Consider the following 16087-nt stretch of genomic DNA (forward strand, 5'->3'; position numbering starts at 1 on the left):
ATCCAGCCCTGCATTAGGCTCCACGCTGAGCGCGGAGTCTGCTTGAGATTCTCTCTCTGCCCCCCAACACTCGCTCTCACGATCTCTCTCTATAAAAAAAAAAAAAGAAGGCAACAAGGGAAGGTCTAAGAGTCCATTTTCAGTTGCTTCTCTGATTCACATATTTATTTTAATTTTTTTTCCTGAATAGACTTTTTTGTTTGTTATTATTTCTGAGTAGCCATCAGTGAGTTCCATTACATTATTAGTTTCACAAAGCGAATGTCTATTAGACTGGGGTTTTGGCTTTTATCCTAAAATTTCCTATTGCATTTAGTTTCCAGTATATTTTGAACTCATCTATCCAAAAGCTCGTCAGAATTAATTTTTAAAAATGTTTGTCTTGTTTTTCTCTCACAGTTAAATGTGGTTAGTATTAGGTTCGTTGTGTAAGTTTCCATTTTCACTTGAGGCTCATCTAGTATAGCTGATCAAAAGGAAGTTAAAACTTACTTGCTGAACATCATGTACCAAAGCAGGTGTAACGGGAGCAAAACTAGGACAAAAAATACTTGGTCTGGAGATTGAAGAGTTGCAGTGGTGATTTTAACATGGCTGTGGGGAAAACTTGAGTCCTAGTGCCGACCCCTGAAGTTAACATAATGAAGGACTGAAAAGATGACAAGTGGGACAAAGCAATCATGGCAAAATGTAGTTTTCTTTAAAAAAATCTGTTCGTAGCAGACTTCAGCGTTTTCATTTTAGAGTCAGGAAGAAAACTTCAGATTGATTGGTTTAGTTCAGAAAATCACCTGAAAATATGTGACTCTAAGGTTTTCCGTAATGCTGTCTTACGTTTGAGTTTGTGTGTTTTTATAATTAATTTCTAAAGATCAATATTTTTTAATATTAAAGCTGAGGTTTAAAAGTCTCTAGAACTGTATAGTCTACGTTTGGGAGAGACAGAGAAAGAGGGAGAGCTAGAGGCAGCCCCTCTGACACTTGGGGTCTCAGCAGCTTTGTCAGGGGCCAGTGCCGACCTCAGAGAGGCCGGGCTCGGTCCCAGGCAACAGAACTATCTAGAATAAAAGCAACAGAGTGGCCAGAGGAAAGGTCACATGCTACTTTTTGCTCTACCTCTCATGTCAGGTGTTCTCAGCCCTCAGGTCTTACCTCCCCTAAATTTATGAAAGTAGAGGAACGTTGCTACCACTGATGCTCCCTCGACTTGTCGAGATAATCCTTTCAACTACGTGCTGCTGATATGTAAACACTGGTCTTTAAATTGTTCACTCTGAGTGGGCCATGTAATATAATTTGCCCAAATGATGCTTCTCTGAACAGATCGGAAATGCAGTTAGAAGATACAGTGAAAGCTGTCCTCTGAAACATCACATCTCAGAATCATTAGGGTGAATCACTGGACCCATAAGAATGCTTTGAAAACCCCAGAGAGAGTCCAGGCAACATGAGTCTTGGTAAATGACAGCACAGAGTGAAGGGCCTGGAATCAGACAGGCTTAAGTTTGAATTCTAGGTAAAGTGCCGTGCCGAAGTCCCATTAAATGAAATAACACACATAAAGTGCTTAACTCCATTGCTTGGCATATAAGGAAATACTCAGTAAAGGGTAGTTTTACTACTTTAAAAAAAAAAAAAAGAAAGAAAAAAAAAGAGAGAGGTAGAGAAAAGCTGCATGGCCTTAAATAATTCTCCATATTTATTTTGAATAAATGCATTTTGTGCTAGAGCCTTTCGTGGTAACCAGATCAGCAGAGCATGGAAAGTATTATTGTGAGGGCATATTGGCTGGAAAGAACAAATGCTGTGATTATGGTCAGACACTATACAGAGGGATCTTATTGCATTCCCATCTTCTTGCCTTAAACCGTGCTTTTATGTTCATGTGTAATTCTATTCTCCTCTTTAAAATTTTCCCAGACCTGGCGTGCCTGGGTGGCTCAGTTGTTAAAGCGTCTGCCTTCGGCTCAGGTCATGATCCCAGAGTCCTGGGATCGAGCCCCGCATCGGGCTCCCTGCTCCGCGGGAAGCCTGCTTCTCCCTCTCCCACTCCCCCTGCTTGTGTTCCCTCTCTCGCTGTGTCTCTGTCAAATAAATAAAATCTTAATAAAAATAAAATAAAATTTTCCCAGACCTTACCTTTCTTAAGGATCCAGCTTTAAATGTGCCACTTCCTGGAAACCTTCTGTGCCTCCCTAGTTTAGCAGAATCCCTTCTGAGGCCAGCCCCCACATTGTATTCTGTATTTTCACTTATTTGGCACATCCTACACCACCTGGGGCTGTTCCCCAACCATTTCCCTGAAGACCCAAGCTCCTGCTCCTTTAGTACAGCTGGGAAAGTTTAATTACAGGGCTGGCACCAGGTCCTCAGTAAATTCCTGTTGAATTAAATCTCTTATTTGAAATTTCCAATGCCCACAGTCCCCTCCCACAAATCTCCTCAATTTAGGGAAATCTCTTGAAATGACTCACAAGTTTTCACACCTCATCCCAAACTGACATTTTCAATTTATTTACATGCTTCATAGTTTTCCAGTGTGTACTATCAAAACAGTGTTTATATTAAAAGGGCATATTTAATTATCAAATATTTATCCTAAGAAATGTGGTGATAGCCAGCAGCATTGTCCTGCTGAAGCGCTGAAGGTTACACACTTTGCCTCTAATAATAGATTTAGCGGTGGGATTAGGAATACAAGCAAGGTTAGCCTCCCAGAGCATTCTGATGGCCTTGGGCAACCAGGAAGGTGAAGTTGGTATCTTCATTAACTCACTAACTTTACTGGAAGTGAATATTTTCCATGTGCCAAGTTCAGTAAGTCATGGAGTAAATGTTTATTTTGTTATGCTTTGAAAAGTTGCTTTGCTTCTTGTAAGTTTTCTCGATGGAAGAATTCCAAGATATGACTTAATCTATGTTTGCAGCATTGAACTAGAGACAGGATCTGTTCTGTGACTTGGGTCTGTCATTTATGGGCCACTTCTGTAGGGAGGGTGTGTGGAAGGAAGCAACAGGAGAAATGCCTGGCGTTTGAATGCCAACAAGCAACATGCTCATAAAGTTCTTGATTTTCTAACATCTGACAGCCTGCATCCACCCTTGCAGAACAGGAGGTATCCGTCTTGCAGATCATAGACACTTGTTTCCAGAATTACAGCAACCAGGTAGTACGTAAGATTACCTCAGTGGACTTTCCCATAACCTGCACAAAGAACACCTTTGTGCTTTCCCGTAGGTGCTGTGGTTTGACTCTTTGTATCAACTCCCTCAGGTCAGAGATGAATTAGCCATTACTGGTAGGGATGCCTATCACCAGTTGGGGCTATCTGTTATTAACCCTTGAATTTACTCTGCAGATATCCTATAAAGCATTTGAGAATTTATGCTTGTTAACTAACGTAATCTTTTTTTAAAAAGATTTTTTTAAGGACACCTGGGTGGCTAGATTGGTTGGGCGTCTGCCTTCGGCTCAGATCATGATCCCAGGGTCCTGGGATTGAGTCCCTCATAGGTCTCCTTGCTCAGCGGGGAGCCTGCCTCTCCCTCTGCCTGCTGCTCTCCCTGCTTGTGCTCTCCCTCTCTCTCTCTCTCTCTCTGGCAAATAAATAAATAAAATCTTTAAAAAAAATACATAAATAAAAGATTTATTTATTTATTTTAGAGAGAGATGGAGGGCAGGAGGGGAGGGGCAGAGGGAAAGGGAGAAAGAGTCCCAAACAGAGTCGGTCACTTAACCGACTGAGCCACCCAGGTGCCCCAACTAATAGTAATCTTATTAGGGATTTGAGTTATTACTATAGGAACTACTAAAGAGTTCATGTCGGTGCACCTGGGTGACTCCATCGGTGGAGCATCAGACTGTTGGTTTTGGCTCAGGTCATGATCTCATGGGTCATGGGATCAAGCCCCGAGTAGGGCTCTGCACTCAGCACAGATTTGGCTTGGGATTCTCTCTCTCCCTTTCTCTCCCCCTCTCCCCCTTCCCCTGCATGCACTCTCTCTCTCATAAATAAAATCTTAAAAAAAAGAGAGAGTTAATGTCATAGAAAAATATCTCTTCAGCTGGATAAATAGTCCATGTAATCACACAGTAGACAAAGCAAAAGCAAGATCTTATTGACAGCTATAATCCTGGGTAAGAAATTAGGAAGCGAACTTCATAGGGGACACCAGTACTTAGCCTGAACCATTTTAAGTCTTTTCTGTTTTCATAATACAAATCTGGGTCTTTGAAATCAACAGACTGACACGCTATTGATTCACAACCTCAACAACTTTGTTAACCCTTTTTTAAATGAAGTCACTCTGGGGCACCTGGGTGGCTCAGTCATTTAAGCGTTTGCCTTTGGCTCCGGTCATGATCCCGGGGTCCTGAAATCAAGCCCCGCATCCAGCTTCCTGCTCAGCGGGGAATCTGCTTCTTCCTCTCCCTCTGCCCCTCCCTCCGCTTGTGCATGTTCTCTCTCTTTCTCTCTCTCTCAAATAAATAAAATCTTAAATAAATTAAATGAAGTCACTTTGATGTTAGAACTCACTAGAAGTATACCAGCTTTACAGTTCTTCAGAGTTCCTTATGCCCCCTCAAGCAACACTCTACAATATAGTTTAAAATCTAATCACACTTCTCAGTATTATAATTTTGAACAATCGACAGGATTCATTTTGGGTTTGTAATGTACTCATTGGGAACCATATGGCCCATTTAAGTAAACATCTGTGATTCCCTTTAGTTGTACACTGAAAATAACATGCTACATGAAGATTTTATTTGGTCTGGTATCAGAAGCTTCACTGCTCTTCTCCAATGGTTACTCAAGCGGGGACATGTCTGGTCTTCTTGAAAGCTTTCTTCTATATGCTACCCTATCTTGCTTCTTCTTCCCTGCTAGCTGGTTTCCTATACGTCTTTGTAAAACTCACTTAGAAGTCAAATCTTGCAAGGAGTCTTCTCTGCTTAGTCCCAGCCACTTTTCTGTGTATTCCCTTGGACCTCCTGCAAAATTATTTTTTTTCCTTATCACAGCATTCTTATGCTCAGGAGTGTTGAATGAATGAATGAACCCATGAATGAATAAATAGTTGAATGAATGCCAAGATTAATGAAAGGTTTATTGTGCTTCTCCAATATGTTTACTTATATTGGTGTATCTTAAATTTAAATGACTCTTGACCACCACAATCCTCCTCCACATGCACACATACTGGGGCAAAATAGTAAAGATATGAAGGCCCAATCTGCCGTATTTGCAGTAAACTGATAATGACCACACTACTTCCAGAATGGTCTATCTCTGGTTCCCAGTACTTAGCATTTGAATCATCATCATTGTTCAGTCCTAGGCAAATCTGAAAGGACAGGATTCATTGGGAAATAAATGTTCTCTTAAGTTCCTAGAGGATTATTATAAAAACAGTGAGACAAAGATTCTTTCATGTTGGAAAAAATAAAACAAGACTTCTGTAATTAAAACCAAAAGCTATGGTATAGATGAGAAAAAGCAGTAATCAGCTTAAAATGGGAAAAGCCTGGGTTTCAAATATTTAATTTTCTCTGAACTAAGAAATTGATGCAGACTGTTGTGGGTATTTTAAGATCAAAATTATTTAGACAGATATATATAGAATGTTTTGCTATTGTAGGTATGGGTTAGAACTAGCTCCGAAACTCATTTCCTTTCTTTATAAACAAAGATGGTTGACATTTACTAGAGGCGCTCTTTCTTCCCTACCACATATAATTGTGATCTATGTAGCAAGAAGAGCAAAAATCACTATTAAAGATCTATTTTTTAAATTTCCCTACTACCATTCTCAGTCATGTAGGCCATGATCCAGGCTAACTTAGAAGGCACTTTGGAAAGAAGGTAGAATTTTCCCCTTCCTATGAATTCTATAATCACTTCTCGTGATTGGATACACCAGTATTTTAATGTTTAGAGGATGTGGTATTGTTTGTTTTCTCTCAAGTATATTTTAGAGGCTGTCTTTATCTTTGGGGACGCCATAGATCAAAGTTTGATCCTTAACTTTGCAGCCTCAAAAACTTGAATTTGACAAGGCTCCAAAAGCTGATTCACTACTCAAGTATTCATGATGTATTAATTTACAATGAGATTTGTGTGTGGCTGGGGAAAGGGACCAGTTGTCTATAGAAAGTAAATTCATACATTTTTTTTTAAGATTTTTATTTATTTATTTGAGAGAGACAGAGCATGAGCATGAGCAGCAGGGAGGGGCAGAGGCAGAGGGAGAAGCAGACTCCCCGCTGAGCAGGGAGCCCGACACAGGGTTCCATCCCAGGACCCTGAGATCATGACCTGAGCCGAAGGCAGACGCTTAGGCGACTGAGCCACTCAGGCAACCCAGTAAATTAATAAATTTAACGTTCTTTGTGATAAGCCCCAAGAGGAGACAAAATATTTGCAACTATGTTGTGTTCTGCAACAATTTAAAAAATTAAACTTTAATTCTAGAAAGATTCATATAATCCAGTCTGCAACCTTGATTTTGCAGATAAGAAATTGGGACCCTGGGTTTTCACAGCTATTTAATGACAGAGCTGAGACTAGAACCTAAGACTCCCAGATAGAGATCTGTGTACTTCTCACAACCCCTTGCTGCCTCCCTGATTTTGGAGTGAGATGGGTAGTCAGAAGTTGAAACTAAAGATGATCCAGGGGCGCCTGACTGGCTCAGTTGGTAGAACATGCAACTTATGGTCTTGGGGTTATAAGTTCAAGCCCCACATTGGGTGTAGAAATTACTTAAAAAACTAAAGTCTTGGGATGCCTGGGTGACAGTCGGTTAAGCCTCTGACTTGGTAGTGGCTCAGATTGTGATCTCAGGATTGTGAGATCGAGCCCAGCATCAGGCTCCACGCTCTGCATGGAGTCTGCTTGAGATTCTCTCTCCCTCTCCCTCTGCTCCTCCTGCTTGTACTCTCTCTCTCTCTCCAAAATAAATTTAAAAATCTTTAAAATAAAATGAAAAAAAAATTTTTTAAGTAGACTCCATGGAGCTCAACACTAGGCTTGAATTCACGACCCTGAGATCAAGACCTGAGCTGAGGTCAAGAGTGCGACATTTAACCAACTGAGTCACCCAGGCACCCCCAAAAATAAAATCTTAAAAAAATGGCCCAAATTCTTAAGTGACTATAAAATTAAACAGGAAAAAAAGCTTAAAAGGAAAATTTTTATGAAGCTTATGTGATAAAGCACCTTTATCTGTGCTTTAGTTGGGGGACACTGGTAAATTTCTAAATTTATAAATGGAAGAGGAGAGGTGCTTAGGTGGCTCAGTCAGTTAAGCGTCTGCCTTCCGCTCAGGTCATGATCCAGGTGTCCTGGGATCGAGCCCTGCATTAGGCTCCCTGCTTAGCGGGGAGTCTTCTTCTCCCACCCCCTCTCTCCATTCATACTTTCTCTCTCGTTCTCTTTCTCTCGCTCTCTCAAATAAATAATTTTTTCTTAATTCTAAAAAATAATAATAATAAAAATGGAAAAGGACACCAAGAAATAAAGCATCAGGGTCACTGGTTCATAATGAAGAATCTCTGACAGATTCTTGACTCATTCACTACCTAAATATTTAGATCATTTGTCATTGGTTTCCTGAATGTGTTGTCTTTATACAACAAATTGTTAGATTTATTTTAACTATTTACATTGTAAATCAATCAAGGGGTCTTTAATTAGAAGTCCCTTTGGATTTTCCAATAAATTTGAGTTTTGTTATTACCTTCATCAGTAATATATTTACAAATCCTATTTAGGTTATTTCTGCAAAGATTTCAACACATAGCCTCTCTCATCACTTATTCATTCAAAAGTATTTGTTAAGTCAGTCACCACATCAGGTTCAGAGAGTAAACTGAGAACAAAACAGGAATGGTCCCAAACAGAGCTCACAAAATCGCAGAAGCTGCTTCTACTGTGGGAGGCAGATTTTAATAAAATAATCACACAAACATTGCTAAAAACTATGGTAAGTTCTACAAGAAAACAGTATAGGGTGCGAGGAAAGCATAAACAGGAGAAAGTCATCTAATTTGGGGCATTCCTGATGAAGTGAGATCAGAAGGCTAAGTGGGGCCAGTCCCAAAGGAAGTTATGCGTTCTCCAGCCAATGAGAGCTGCGTGTGAGGGAACAGCCCTTAGGACTGCGCCTGGCCATCCGACCTGTGTAATACACAGTCCTGGAATAACTGGGAAAATGAATATGCAAGGCCCTTGTGGTGGAGGACTTGAAATTAGACTAGTGTAGCTGGATGTGGAAAATGCAAGTGGGGTGGCAGTGAAGAGCTTGAAAAAGTGGGTAGAATCCAGGTCTTGTAGAGGCTTATGAGACATTTTAGGATTGGGGCCTTTATCTTAGAAGAGGAGCAAGCATTAAAGGGTTATAAGCAGGGAAGTGGCATATTCTGTTACAGAGAATTAATTTTTTTTTAAAGATTTTATTTATCTATTATTTGGCAGAGAGAGAGAGAGCGCGCACAGCAGGGGGAACGGCAGAGGGAAAGAGAGAGGGAGAAGCGGACTCCCCTCTGAGCAGGGAGCCCGATGCAGGGCTTGGTCCCAGCATCGGGAAACCAGAAACTAGATGGAAAACCAAATCTATATTTCTTATTATAATTCACAATATCACAGGCAGTCCCTCTGTTTGTAGGACAGAGAGGGTACCCCTTTCCTAAAATGTAGCAACTATTAAAAAAGAAAGGTAAATGCTCACCATGCCACTGACTTCAACTTTGTATATTAAAGATTTAATAAAATGAAGAAAATCCAACTACCAATATCTCAAACCTATTAATTTCACACATAGACATAAAATATGTAGGAAAGAGGAAACAATATATGAACTATAGAGATAAGTGTCCATAATTCTTCAGGGAAAAAAGTAGGCAAGCATACAGAAACTGTTGTACTCTACACAACATGTCTTAAAGGAATGACCTGCTGTTTCTGGGTCCAGACTTTGTAATTATTGACAAATCACATAAAGGATCACGATCATCCTTTTGCCATGTGGTAGAATACACAGACTCACTGTTTTTCACCAATAACGTAAATTAATATTACTAAGTTGTTTTTATTAACTGTACAAACATTTCCTCGTACAATTCTAGAATGTTTCCTTATATTCTTAAGATTACTTTTTGCAGAGAATATGTGATTTTGTTTCTTTGTCTTATAAATCCTACATTTTTATTTGTTACAAAAATTACAGCCTTGGTTAAAATAATGTTGTAAAATGTGTATTCTCATAAGGGTGGTAAAATTTAAAGGGAAAGTACAAACCACTATGTGCAAAACTACATAAAGGAAACCAAAATTTAGGGTTTGGGGTTTAGTTCCTTAATTTTAGCAAATTTTCTTTTTAGATACAGCTATTGACTAATATGCTTAAATCAAAACTATTTTTAAACCAATACAGTAGTAAAATGTGTCATGCTTTTACATATACTCCCAAAAGCTTTGCACACACACACACAGAGTTCAGCTTTTATTGTCTTTCCCATAACATGCCTTTCATCCCCTCCCACTACAGGTGGTGGTTGTTGCAACTTAGCGTATAAAAAATTTGTGATTACACACCCTCATACATTTATTTATGCAGGATGAGTCATGGAACAGCTGCCAAAAAGAGCACCCCAATTTAAGTCTTCCAGAATCTCTGGGAAGATATGATGAGGAAATAGCATAGATAGTACAATTTCACTCATTTCTTAGATAAGAGTAAGCTCTTTGGTGTAGAAGCTGTTCATAAAGGTATCCTGATTTTTCTTGTCCTTATTTTTCTAGGCCCCAGGCTTTTTTGGACTTCATATATTCACTCATCTGCTCAATAAATATTTATGAAGAACTTGCTCTTTGTAGGGTGTTGTACTGGGCTCACGGTAGTGAAGAAATCCCGTTGTCTTGCTTTCAGAAGTTTGCAGGCTATGGTGTGACATAGGAAACCAGCTAGAAAACCAGCAGGATAGAGCGTAACAAGTGCTGTAAAGCAGTTGCACAGAGTGCAAGGATAGTGTTGGGTTACCCAATGGGCTGGTGGGATGACCAAAGAAGAAAGTCCGTGTCCTGGAGGAAGCCAGTACTTAACTAATGAGGAGAGCTAGCCAGGCTAGGAAAGGAAGAGTCACAGAGAGAAAAACAAGGCAAACCTGAGAGAAAGCACAGCACATTTGGAGGAACTGAAAGTGCCTGGTGGTTCAGTATGCCTGGAGTGTGGAGTCTCAGGCAGGGAGTGGTGACAGGCAAGGCTCAAAACACAGAAGACTTTATTAGCCAAGTTATGAAATTGTATGCTCTACTCCGAAGGTCTTGGGAACCACTGAAGTATTAGCACCTCCCTCCCTCCCCACTTGGTGAAATGACTAAATAAAGGAATAAGTCATAACAGTGAAGAAACTGATACCCATGCCTTAAGAAAGATAGTCAAGAATTGTATTTATAATCGCACTTAAGGCAGAACAGCACCTTGGTTTGTATTCTTTACCAGTTCTGGGAAAGAAGTGGTTCTTAGCCATGTAAAATATTCAACTACGAAGATCCTGCCTGGCCTTACAATGTTACATTATTTTTCTGAACGCAACCTTGTGGTGGGCCACCTCAAATGGTAGGAATGTACTATACAAAGAAATAAATCAACCAGGTTAAGAATGAGACTAACTTTGGGAAAATCCTTTTGGCAATAAAAATAATACCACCTTATCTTTAAAAAGCAGATTTACAGCTTAAAAATATATTTTTTATATTTATTTTATTTGAGCTTCATAATAGTCCTTTGAGGTAACTGATGTTGATATTCCCATTTTACAGATGAAAAACTAAGGTTTATATAAATAAAGTATAGCTCAATATAACAGTATTTAGCAAGGAACACAACTACTTATTATACTAATTATTATGTAATTATACTTACTATATTAATATTACTTGAGATTCAATCCCTAGATATGTGACTTTAAATCCCATTCTTTTTTTTAAGATATTTATTTATTTATTTATTTGAGAGAGAGAGAGAGTGCTCATGCTCATGTGGGCACGTGAGTGGGGGGGAGGGGTAGAGAGAGAGAGAGGGAGAGAGAGAATCTCAAGCAGACTCCCCGCTGAGCATGGAACCTCATCCCACAACCCTGAAATTATGACCTGAAATCAAGAGTTGGAGGCTTAATCAATTGAGCCATCCAGGCCTTCCTAAATCCCTAGAAGAGACTGGTCATAAGCAGCAAAGAAAATTAAATTTAGGAATATACCAAAATCCTTGGTTAGATTTTTTTTGTTAAATTATTAATCACAAGAATTGAACACTCTAATTCCTTAAAGAGTAGAAGATAATGAATAATGTCCTTGGGACTCCAAATATAAAACAATATAATACCTGTTTGCTAATTTTTGTGTTTGTTTTGGTCTAAGGAAAAGAAATATTCTATTTAAAATATTCTTTTTTAAAAAATAAAAGGAAAATAATTTATTGACTTGAGATCATAGTAATTAAAAGAAGCGCTAGTAGAAAATTTATCTTTCATTACTAGTATAATATGTATAAAATTTGTGTTCTGAAGAATTGGCTATGGGATAAATACATGAAATCTTTTTTTCCCTTAAAGTTTCCTCACGAGAGTTAATACATGCCCACACTGCAATATTGCAAAGTTGAAAATTCTGAGAAACAAGTTGGAGAATGTGGACCTACATGGTCTCAGGCATTATAGGCTACAGGACTTAATTTTATTTGCACACCTCATATTTTTAACTCTAGTGTTAAGTTTTTTGAAGCAGGTACTACATCTTTTACATTATTTATATGAATCACAGAATTCCCCATGCACTGGATAGTCAAAAAAGCATTCTATACAACGTTATTGTGTTGAAGAAAGATAAAATATTTGGAAGAGCATCCCCAGCTTTCAATAAAGCCAGTCACTGGACCCATCTTCCACTTGACTCATTTCCCCTTGAGTCAGTGATCTGAGATTCCGGGAGCTCTGAACATTGAACCGCGTGAGTGGAAGTGAGAGGACTGAGACTTTGTGTTCACTGCCTACGCGGGAACCTACAGGGCACTACTAAGTGGACACTCAGCTCTTCTGTATTAACTCAGTGAATGAACCAAAGATGCTCAAGAGAGAATTTAAATCGCAGACCATCCTCATGTCAAGAAGGCTGGTTGGAATCTGAGTTTTTGTTAGGGATACCCAATAGCTCTGCTGTGTCACACAGGATAGCTTTCACAATGCTGAGCCCTAGCTAACCTTACTAAACTGCCTTGGTAATGCACAGTCTTTGACACTTGAGTGATGTCAACTTTATTAACATCACTTTTATTATTATGTTAATGTTAATTAAAATGTTAATATTGTTAATAAAATGCTGATGTTAATAAAAATGCTGAGACAACAGGCTAAACCAAGAATCCCAAGCAAATCAGGATTGTCCCAGCAAACCAGGATCTGAGGTTACCCTAGCAGTCGCCCAGCTATAAATCCAATCTTCAGCTCTTTTTCCAAAAAAGTGCTTACATATGAAAACGTGTCCTTACATAATTAACGGGTTGGAGAAAATAAACCCTCTCTAGAAACTAGTTTTAAGAAAGTTCGTATCCAAGATAAAGTGGTTATTTCTGAGATTTGGTGTAATTCTAAGATTTGGTGTAAATTTTGGAGGTTTTTTTGGCTTCTGTGTTTTTTTTCTTTCTTTTTTTTCTCCTTTGCAATAAATATTAACAGTGAACTAGGACTGCTTTATATTTTTGCCTTTTAAAATTAAAATATCCTTAGGTTTGTTTTTTTAGAGTTTTGTCAGTAAATCAAGTATTTCATGGAGCATTCCCAGAGAAATCTTAGTGTCCTTGTTTCTCTGATTAGAAAAATTACAACAGAGGGGCACCTGGGTGGCTCAGTCGGTTAAGCTTTTGACTCTTGATCTCCTCTCAGGTCTTTTTTTTTTTTTAAGATTTTATTTTTTTATTTGACAGAGAGAGACGCAGCAAGAGAAGGAACACAAGGAGGGGGAGTGGGAGAGGGAGAAGCGGGCTTCCTGCCGAGCAGGGAGCCCGACGCGGAGCTTGATCCCAGGACCCTGGGATCATGACCTGAGCCGAACGCAGACACTTAATGACTGAGCCACCCAGGTGCCCCTCTCCCCTTAGGTCTTGATCTCAGGGTCGTGAATTCAAGCCCCGCAATGGGCTCCATGCTAGGCATGGAGCCTACTTTAAAAAAAAATAAAATTACTAACAAAAAGATATTAAATGATTTGTCCCTACTAAGTAGCTCATTAATCAGCAGAATAGAGTATTTGAAAATAATAAAAGAAAAATTGACAATATATATTCTTGTTCTTAATATCTGGAATTATTACTGATTTCTGTTTAGATGCTATATTATCTTAAATATATGAATGCGAAGATTTCTAGAAGTGTGACATCTCAAAGAATTTTTATCTGCTGATGAGATATTGCAGAATTTACCAATTTTGCCAATTATGAGAAACCTATTCGTGCCTCCTCAGGCCATGATTTATACCTGCGTGTTTGAGTAAAGCCAGAACATAGGATATTGAGTTCCACATTTCTATAAAAGTCGACACAAACTATGTCATTATTTTGAAAATTACTCACCTGAGAATGTTTCTAAAACAAGGCCATTTAGATTGTCTTTGATGTTTGATTAACTACTTTGTGATGAAGAATTTCTTAAAAGTTTACTAGGGTGTTTTCTTTTTCCCCCTTTTAAAAGCAATATAACAACTTAGGAGCCTCCGGAGCCCAGCAGCCTTTGAGGGGCCCCTCTCGCAAACCCCTGATGCCCGGGCTTTGGCCTGAGCCTCTCCCTGCAGCCACTAGGCAGCTTTTTAACCACCTCGGAACCCTTGCCCAAGCTGTGCACCAAATGGAAAAAAGGTTTTTGTAGAAAAAAAAAAAAAAGCAGTATAAAAGATTTAGAAGCCCAGCAGTCATGTGTCTGGCTAACTGCTTTCAGCAACTTGTGGGACAGGAATAAGTCAGGAACACAAAAATTGGGCATCTTCAGAAGGGACCTTGGTGTTGGGGAGGATGTTGACAGGAAGGCACACCCACATGAATCCATCACTGTAGAAAATGTTAAGTATTCAACTTCACATGGAACACCTAATTCAGTTTGCAATTGAAAGGAATTGAACTCTGTGCTATATAGTCTTTTGCTCTGAATAAGAATACTAATGAGTGAAGTAGGTGCGGTGGAAGGAAGAAAACACTCCCATCCGGTGTTAACACATAGTTATCGAACTAGCAGATCTCCTTTCATGAATCAAGTGATTCCCTCACCTCAGGGAACCTTTTTCTGGACAGCACTATATATTATATATTTCAGTCTATTCTCACTACTCTTCTTTTGTCATGGTGTTTTTGACAATGTGGACTACCTCATTCTTCTGGAATGGAATCTTCTTTGCGCTTCCCCTGGTATAGTTAGTCGTGGCTGAACCCCCTCTCTGACCTGCCTGACTGGTCAGTTGTTCAGTGTTTACTCCAAGGGTTCCTCTTCCTGTTCATGTCCTCCAGCTGTATTTAATCCGGACAACTCAGACTGTTTCTCTTTGTCGTGTCTTCCTTAAAATAATCGTATAATAATGTGGCTTCTGTTTTTACCACTACACAGCCATTTCCACACTTAGCCTCTAACCTTCCCTTCTCTCCTGGTCTCCAGGCTAGTACTTAAAATAATCTGCCGTGTTTTCACTTCTGCTTGTATGATCTTTAATTTGGTTTCCACAGCAAAGTGATTCTTTCTCCTGTTTTTATTGGCACTTGGTCATCCAGTTTTCCCCTTTTCATCGGCATCAGCACTGTTCTTTGGTCATTTACCATTGTCCAAACAATTGAGCTTCATCCATGGAATGGTTAACAGATCTCTGAATGCTAAAGTTTTAAGGCGTGGTTTTCAAAAAGGCATTTTAAAGGATGTTGACAGGAACAATGTTTAAAAGTACTAGTAGAGTTAATGGTTTTTGCATTTATAAATATTGGGGGGAAATAGGAGAGTAATATTTTGTGACATGTGAAAATTGCATGAAATTAAATTTTCAGGATAGTTCAACAAAGACCATTATGTTCTGCTAAGTCTGAAATGTTTACTATGCGACTCTTTTCAGAAAAAGTTTGCTCACCCCTGGTTTAAAAGATCAGTGTCCAATGTGTTACAACAAAAATTCAAAACTCTAGTTTGTCCTCAAGCTTTTAAAAAGCAAGATGGTTGGGGCACCTGGGTGGCTCAGTCAGTTAAGTGTCTGCCTTGGGCTCAGGTCATGATCTCAGGGTCCTGGGATGGAGCCCCACGTCGGGCTCCCTGCTCAGCAGGGAGTCTGCTTCTTCCTCTCTCCGCTCATACTTTCTCTCTGTCTCTCTCAAATAAATAAATAAAATCTTTAAAAAAAAGAACAAAACAAGATGGTTACACACCCATGAAACCACAATAATTTCCATCACCCCCAAAATTCCCAGGCTCCCCTATAGAACATCTCTCCCTCCGCTCCCAGAACCGGGCAACCACTGGTCTGTTTTCTGTCTCTGTATATGGATTTGTATGTTCTAGAATTTTGTGTCAATAGATTCATACAGTAAGTACTCTTTGTGTCTGGTGTTTTTTATCCAGCATATTGATTTTGGGATTCACTGATGTTGTTATGTGTATCAGTAGCTGGTTCTTTTGGTTGTTATGGGTTTTTTCCAGCTTTATTGAGGTATAATTGACAGATAAAATTATGAGATATTTCAAATGTGTATCGTGGTGATTTGATATAAGGATCCACATCAGCAGTGGGCCAGTTTGACTCATGGCCATAGTCTGCTGGACACCTTGTAAACTTTTTACTGTTAGACGAAACTAAAAGCAAACTTTTGAATAATCTTCTCTGCATGGAAAACCAACCAGAGAACATGAAGACAATTTAACCTGTTTGTTACTGTTGTTGTTATTACTATTATGACAGTGTACACACTTTGGGTATTTCCAGTGCCTGTGGCAGAGGTTTCCCAGAATAAACCAAAAATGGTTTCAAATTATATTTTTAAGAAATACTTAGAGATATAACAAGAT

At 39.1% G+C, this 16087-nt stretch overlaps 1 protein-coding gene across 1 annotated transcript in view; it reads left to right on the forward strand.

The window, feature by feature from the left end:
• ADGRV1 (adhesion G protein-coupled receptor V1) overlaps positions 1-16087 on the forward strand; it is a 556689-nt gene that overhangs the window by 518149 nt on the left and 22453 nt on the right. The gene's annotated exons all lie outside the window — the stretch shown is intronic.

Source organism: Mirounga leonina, unplaced genomic scaffold (genome assembly GCF_011800145.1).
Source record: "Mirounga leonina isolate KUSES-001 unplaced genomic scaffold, KU_Mleo_1.0 Mir_168, whole genome shotgun sequence".
Classification (NCBI taxonomy): domain Eukaryota; kingdom Metazoa; phylum Chordata; class Mammalia; order Carnivora; family Phocidae; genus Mirounga; species Mirounga leonina.